An 8910-nucleotide genomic window follows, 5' to 3' on the forward strand; every position below is an offset into this window, starting at 1 on the left:
TCATGTCATAGTCCCCTAATGAATCTATCGAGAAATTGGTTGTTATTGAAGCGCTCATTTGGATTACAAGAAGAATTCAAATGCTTGAAGCGAGTGATAAAGTCTCTCAGGGACTCTCCTTCCTCTCGTTGGTCTTTTTGGAGCTGAGATGCTACACCCCAAATCACTCCCTCTCTTATGTACTCTTTCAAGAACAGTCTATTAAGAGGGGTACATCGTTTTCTCTTTCATCCTTAGGGTCCTATACAAATCCCCAGTCTTCCCACTCAAAGTCAAACTTAAAAGATTTGTACTTATGAAGCTCATTGTGTTCTTCCGGGGAATCACATACTTGTTCAAATACCTTGATATGCTTTCTCACATCCCCATCTTCACTAAATTTTTGTGTGAGCTTGGCTATTTGTACTGCATTGCTTCTAAGCTCTCTATCAGGAGTGCCATGCATATTTTCAAATAGATCGACCAATAGCTTGGTCAAATGTTTCCAAGTTACCTAAGTGAATAGACAGTAGTTAGAGGTGCTCCAGAGACTACATGTGGAGTAGGGATTGGCATTGGGTTTGACGTATAGGTAGCCCTTGGGTTCCAAGTTTGGTACGGTGTCACACCTTGCAGTGGCCCAAGGTTCATATGTGTGGCCCTGGGCATAGCAGACGTGGGATGTGACATGGTAATGCTAGCTGGTATGGTCTCATTGAAATAAGGGCTTGGATGTTGTGTCCGTGGAGCATAAGTCGTCGAAACAATTGGAGAGGTAGGAGCTAAATGAGCACGAGGGTCCATAGGTGCATATGGTTGATACACACTTGTAGATACTATTGTAGGCATTGGACCACCATGTAGCAGTGCTTTACTAATAAATGAGGTCCATGGCATGTTTTTTGTCATGCCATCACTGGGGTAGGCATGGTAGCCGTGGTGTCATCAAGAGAAAGATGAGCTAAACTTGGAAAAGTAAAGCTATATTTTGTGGGCTCAGATTGTACTGAGACCCCTGGCGAAACAACATATGGAGGAGTCTACAATTGTGATAAAGTTGGTTGCTTAGCCTTCCCTATATCCAAGAATCTCATGAGACTCGTTGAAGGCATGTGGATCCCTCTGCTCTACCTCACTTTGGTGTTTGTAAAAACTTAAGTAGCAATATCTGGTTTAACAAGCTACTAGATACATTTATATCACATGCATAGCTTGTTATTTGGTTTTCAATCCATCAGCTCGTTAATATGGTTGAGCCATGCATGCTCTTGTAAAATAGAGATCAAAACTTAGTACCATTCATTTCCCAAAACTACTCCAAAAGAGAACATTAAAGGGAGATGATTTTTTCATCGGCCTTGATTCATTGAGACATCAACCATTGTGTTGCTTTATCATCTCATCAATCCATTGGTTTCATCCCACTTCAAGGATAGTTCTTATTGTGATAAAGAAACCATAAGCTCAGTATTATTTTATTTGTTTATACAGCTTGCTTAGATTAATGTGCCCCTTTCATTGGTAGACCTCCTGATTTTATCACTTGTTTTTAAGAGTAAACCAGACACTAAAGGGAAGTAAGAGCAAACCCACTTGCCCTGTAAGAAACCCGTGATAAAATCTAAGGAGTGAAATAGAGATAGTGCAGCCCACATGCAAGGAATTATATAACGATACATAATAATAGGGGAGCAAGGCACATGAGAAATAGGCTGGGGCTAGTCATTGTAAAAGAAAGTAGCCTATGATCAACTAGCACTGGATGAACTAGAATCTTTTCCAGTTGAAGGGGGAGCAGGTGTGTGGAACTCCTTGGCAGTTTGGCGATATTGTAGGCAGAGGCGGTCTGGCCCTAGTATGTGAAGCGATAGCCGTCCTGCGTGTTGGTGGTTATGTTGGAGCAGCTGTACACATTGTACTCATGCACCGGGTTATTGCATTTTGGCCCCACAAAAATGATGAACTTGTTGCAGCTCCCCATCTTTGACCCCAACACCAGCATACAAGCCATCACCACCATGAGCATCATCATCATCCCTTTGGATGTAGCCATTGCATGCTTACATCACAGGATCTTGGAGGATCGAAATTTGGCTGTTTTGGTTAGATTTGGCTAGCTTGCCTGTGTAAAAGGGCAACCGAAGCCGATCGCTGGTCAAATGAAACTGGTTGGGAAAAGTTGATTAAAAGGTCAAGACGTTTGTACGGTACGCAACTTGAGATCGGGACCTACCTGTCCTCGTAGGCGGGAACTTTACCACTACACCATGTACGCATGTTGCAAGTGTGCAGCATGCAATTGATAAGTCAAAAAAATACCCCACCCCCCGCCCCAAGAGTGTCATGATCGGCTCCCCTGGTCAACTCCACCTACACGTACCTATGTTGGCCGATATTTTAACATTGGCCAAGTCTCGGGAGTAATATTTGTTGTATCGCGTGTTTACTCTTGATGCTTTACGGCCCCGAGACAAAAGCTCTTGAGGGCGTCGAGGTTGGAGTAGGGGCTGGCAAGAGATGTTGTCTACAACAGACTCGTTGAAGCTCTCACAACGCAAGCTCTCTCTCTCTCTCTCTCTCTCTCTCTCAATGTTATATATATATATATATATATATATATATATATATATATATATATATATATATATATATATATATATATATATATATATATATATATATATATATATATATATATATATATATATATATATACTCTCTCTCTCTCTCTCTCGCTTGTTATTCAGAGAGAGAGTCTCTCTCTCTCTCTCGCTTGTTATTCAGAGAGAGAGTCTCTCTCTCTCTCTCTCTCAATGTTATATATATATATATATATATATACTCTCTCTCTCTCTCTCTCTCTCTCGCTTGTTATAACATATATATATATAACATTGAGAGAGAGAGAGAGAGAGAGAGAGAGAGAGAGAGAGAGAGAGAGCTTGTTATTCAGCTCTCTCGCTTGTTATTCAGAGAGCGAGAGAGAGAGAGAGAGAGAGAGAGAGAGAGAGAGAGAGAGAGAGAGAGAGAGCTTGCGTTGTGAGAGCTACAACGAGTCTGTTGTAGACAACATCTCTTGCCATCCCCTACTCCAATCTCGACGCCCTCAAGAGCTTTTGTCTCGGGGCCGAATATATATTCAGCTCATTGTTAAAACAAAAAAGCATGCTACATGAAAAAGAGCACTTGTTGTATGAATGATCAAACTTCCAATGAGTCGTGAATCCAGAAACGTTTGTTCTTGCCACACCATAGCTTATCCTCAGCACTATCTCACACGGGCTTTTTTAGGAGGGGATCAATGGCCAACTTTAAATTGGGGGAACAGGAGCATCGGGGGCCATCGATCTTGTGATGGCACCCGAATTTACCATTCGGTCCGAATTTATCAAGAACATATATCCCAATGCTCTCAAGAAACACACGCATAGGCGAAGTGGTTAAGGTGATAGGCTCTCAATGATGACACCGTGGGTTCGAGTTGAGGGGGAGAGGGGGTGCAAGCAACCCGAATTTACAAGTGCCACGCGACTTTACAAGTTTTGATGCACCCGAATTTACCTGTTTTTTTGAATTTACAAGAAACGGATCGGATGGATCAGATTGCACCTAATCCATGGGCCATTGATCCCCTCCTAAAATGCCCGTATGAGATAGTGAGGAGGATAGCTTATGGCTTTAGACAATTATCCAAAAGCCAAAGCTACACCAAGCAAAGCACGCGCTTCATGTGAAAAGCTACAACTTACAAGTACTCCATCACTGCAGTCGCATCTACAGCTCTAAGCTTCTTAAGACCTTTATTAGTGACCACCCGCACCTCCTTGATGACCTTGATCTTGGAGGCAGCCTCAAATTTCTCAAGCTTAACTAGTCTTCTCGGGCACCTTGATCTCTTGACGTAGCTGCAAGCATGCTAGAATATGGAAGTGTTGAGCCAAGGTAGGATTTTGTTCACCAATGAATAGTTGGTAAGGGCCGACACTAATGCAAACACCTCTCATGTGTATTGCGATCATTGTCAATAGCCAGGACAAGAGGTTAGAGAGTAATCATTGAACAAGTGACCCTTGGCACTTGCATCCAATGTCTATCTACAAAGAGTCTCTAAATGTCATTCATAAGATAAAAATTTCTCTCCTCAATTCCATGGGCAAGGAAATTGCTTAAAGGTGTACACATGATATTGCATATAGAATATCAGTATTCAAGGCTGCTCTACATTGCACCACATTTCACATGTGATATTCTTACTTTCTCTTTAATGTGATATTATCTAATGGTAGTTCAAAAATGCTCTTTATGATAGCTATGTCGTAATAACCAAGATCTTCCAAAACTTATTCATGAACTTCTATTCTAGAATATCATCTTTTAACCCGAAATATTTGCAAGATGTCCCTAATAAGGGAGAGGCCACGGAGCTAGGCACTCTGCTATTTGGATAGAGTGTAGGTTTAGGGTCTTTCCAAATGTAGTCTTTTGGATTGCACTTATTGAAGGATGTGGGCCAAAAAAAGAAGATATGAGTAAACTTTTTTTATTGCATATAACCATAGAGTATCACCCAGATGCAATCAATTTTCTTGATGGTGCTCCATGTATGCTGCCAATCATTTTACACCCTAATGATCTTTTTGTTTGAGACACATTCAGTTGTGATCTTCCTCTTTGTAATGATATTGCTTGGAATGTGCTGATTATAGGGAAAGGGAGAGGAGCCTTTGGACCAATTTTAGACAAAAAGAATCCACGGTTTGTCTCCAAATGAAATCACCTATGCTTGCATTCTCAACAATGTGTGCCATTATATGAGAAGTGGACCAGAGAAAAAATGAGATAGTTTGTTACATCTTTTTGAATTAGAAAATATCATGCTTGGTCTCTATCCCTACATCTAACATCTATAAGATATTACCAAGGTAATCCTTCTTTGAGGGAAACCACACACAAGGTTTTATGTTGTTTAGTTGGGTTAGCTCATGTACTCATCATCTATGAGAATTTGATTTACTAGTTGGGAGTGACCTATTGATGTCAGTAATAGGCCAGCCAAAGTTTGTTGGTGCCACTAGCAAAGGAAAGAACGTATAGGCTATTTACAGATAAAGCTTTTCTCAAACACTAAATGATTGCTTGCCACTAGGAAAGGCAAGAACCTCTAGGTTGTTTATAGAGGATGCTCTTCTTGAACGATGAATATATTAATTTTTTCTCTTAAAATTGATTTTTTGATATTGGAGATCACCTATAATATATGTACTTATCATGTGGGTTCAATATGAAGATACATTTAATTAAAAATATGGTCTAATTTAGTACAAGTGTTGGACCGAAATTTCCTTTAATGCCTTAGAACATGGAAAACTCATGGAAGATTTCAAGCCAAGTTTTCATCCTTCATAGGGATTCACAAGAGAAAACCAATATTTACATGACTCTTTTAGAGCCATTGGCTGATTAATGGAGCACTTACATTTGCATGCCACCTTCAAAAGAGCACACACACACACACACACACACACACACACACATATGTCACTTTCATTTGTGAATTACTATTTTGAGAATGGATATTTGCTGATATTTAACACTACATTGATGGTAGGTATAAGTTAAAAAGGTTTTAAGTAGGTATATAGATGTAGGTGAGGACTCTATCTTTACTTAGGATCTTCTTGGCTAAATTGTTGTCCATCATTGTTGAATCTGGCCTCTTTCACTTTAGAATAAGTTGTTCTTGATTAACTTATGTGCAAAACATTAGGGACAAATTTGGACTCTCAAAGGGGCCCTATAAGGAGTTTGACTTTGCCTCTCTTGTCCAAAGTGGGGAACCCAATGAAGTACATAAACGCTTTGTCAAAACCTATCAATTAACATATCATTGGAAAGATCTTAAAAAGTAAGTTCTAAATCCCCAAACTCCGACAAATTTGGAGTTGATTTGTAGAAGTTATAGCCTCCCCACTGAAGCTAAAAGTATGGAGAGATTCCATTTATAAGATGGAGTTGTCACATCAAAAAATGAAATCTTTTACAATATAAGGAATCTGATGGCATGTTACATATCAATGTATACATCTTGATGAGTACATTCTAAATCCAAAAGGTCCGACAAGTTTTGATTTCATTTGTACAATTTTTACAGTGCGCCCATTTTGGACAAGAGGGAGAAAGTCAAAGTCCTTATAGGGCCCATTTGAGAGTCCAAATTTTCCCTAATGCACTAGAATGATACCTCATTCTCACTATGATGTACAAAAATGAATCAAAGACTGAGTTATTTTTGTGTTAATCATTGTCCTTTGTTTAAAGCCAATTTTCTTTTGAACTATTAACTATTATATTCTTTTGTGTATAAGTCTTAAAACAACAATACACATGTCCTAAACACAAGGTTCTCTCTGAAAGTTGGGAAACCAGGATGCTGGCTTTGGAGATTTTTGTCTATGGGCTTTCATAGACCCTTTGTCTATAATTCCTAGTTAGGTTGACAGGTGTTAGGTAGTCTTTCCTTGTCTATAGATTGGATTCCTGCTCATAGCTAAAATAGTCTTTGACTCTATTAGTTTTAGGTTACAGGTTAATCCAAAATTTCTTACCTTTATGCAATTATTTTGATTCTTATGATTTCGGGAACATTTTATCTATAAATTAACTACTCTTGGATGGACAGTTCGTTTGAGGACTATCCATAAAAACTGATTAAAGGCATGAAAAAATTCTATGATTGACCATGAACGGCATCCATACTATTCTCTAATGGCTAACAAAGCCTTAAAACCTTGCTTGGAGTATAATCCTCTCTGTTAACATTGTCCTTTATAGCTCCAATGAGACTCATGGATTTTTTGATATGATACATCTCTTTGGCTTCAAACTTGATTGTTCTATTCTCATCAACTTAATGAGGTAGTAGGCCCATACTCAATGGGCCTACTGCCGACTCATTGAGTATGGTGCATGTTAGCGGGTCGCCGCGATGGGCGTCTGTAGCAAATCTATCTGGTACTAACATAATATGTTAATAGTCAAGGAACTGACTTGGATGGGGCACGGAGACTCTTTGAAGTTGTCAATCTCAAGAAGTAAACCTATCAACAAGTAAATACACCAACTCAAAAAAGCAAACCACCACTCAATGATTGGAAAATATACCTATGTCCTTTCTCATTGCTCTAGGTCATCACGCAATTTCGGCACTCAAACAAAGTCAAAATGCAACGAGCTTCGGGAGAAGGTCTAAGACACCTAGGGGCACTATCCTACCAAGTCTGGCTGCAATCCAACAAGGTACCAAAATCACGATCCATCATGAAAACGGTCCTGAAAACTACAACAAAACTATCCATAAAGATCGCCCTATGGTTTAGGAACACTCTCATATGGTCAAAACGTCAAAAAGCAATGGTTTAAGCACTCAAATTTGAAGATTAGGCTCAACAAAACTGACAATTCTTACACTTAATTGAATGAGCAAGGAAAGAGGAACACAATGTAAGTTTAAAAATTGAGAGCGGATTACCCAATCATTAGTTGCAATGAATACAAGTTTCACCTTGTAGTGAGAGAGAGAGAGAGAGGAGGGATTGGTATTGGCAAGTCGGACTCTAAAAGAGTATGAGATTTGAGACCAAGGGAAAGTGGGTTAGTAATTCTTGTTGTACCTTTAAGATGGAAGGAAGACTATGAGTGGTAGAGTCTTGGGCCAAGGTAAATTGCCAAAGACGATATGATGAGAAGGTTATGTGCCACAACAATGTAATTGAAATTGCTAGCCTTCACTTCATGTGTAGCATCGCTAGCATCAACATATTTATAGGGGTTTGAGCATATCTCCTTTTATTCGGTGTAATGATCAGTCGAGCCATGCTCAAATGTCCAATCTCATGCATGTTGATTCCCTTTGTCATTGTCCAAAATGTTAATATGTCTCGATGCTCGCACTCCCTCACGAGGTCCCTCGACATTAAATCCCATGGGCTATTAAATGAAGTGAAGTGGTGGGATAGATGGTGGGCAACTGCGCACGCGAATCTGAAAGCGCATTGGAGAGTTTCAAAAAATTATGGCGCTTAGTGCCCCTCATGGGATTTGAACCCTAGGAGGTGCCGTTCAAGACGTGTGGCCTATCCAACCCTTCCATGCACGTGTGGTGATCATGATGGGAAACAAATGCATTATAAGTAAACACTAGGAAAAAAAAAGGTAAACTCAGACACACCGGGTAAAATCAAACAGCCAAGTTGAGCTCACATTGCGTGCGGCTACTTCTCTTCCATAGATCCCATCACGGGGTCTTCATTGAAGACCTCGTGTCGTTTAGTCCTTAGGCCGGTTGCTCTATTGATATCATTGTTTGTAAACAATTGCACTAGGCAAGGTGCATGCACACTACAATAGCTTAGGGGTGTGTATGTGGCCATTGACACTCCTCAAGGCCTCCAACACACCTACAAGATAAAAATCATGTTGTAATGCAAAAGCCTGCATCCACTGGCTTTTGTGCTTACCAGATGGCCATCCTCATCTAGACATCAAAAACCTCCTTTAATGCATGCCCACATTGGAGGTTTGTAGCTAGGCATATAAGGCATGTACTCCGGGGGGTGCACCTTTAAGAAACTATTCATAAACGTGCGTTCAAAGGATATGAAAGAAACCCCTTCACTTACATGCTTAAGGTAGTGAAATGAACCCTTTTTCTTAAAAAACTTACGGATTTTTCTCTAAAATCAATTTAAAATCCCCTTGTATTAATATAATCCTGTTAAAATTTTGAAATTTTGACAATTAAAAAACCTATTTATTTCAACTCACGTTGTAACTTACATGTCTAAGAGGTGAACTCCCTGAGGGCCTGTCTAAGTAGTTGTATCCCCGGTGCTAAGAGTGGGCAGTTGTGCTTGATCTCCTCTACCTTTAAAT

This window comes from Adiantum capillus-veneris, chromosome 29, assembly GCF_014529385.1.
Source record: "Adiantum capillus-veneris isolate H3 chromosome 29, ASM1452938v2, whole genome shotgun sequence".
Classification (NCBI taxonomy): Eukaryota; Viridiplantae; Streptophyta; class Polypodiopsida; order Polypodiales; family Pteridaceae; genus Adiantum; species Adiantum capillus-veneris.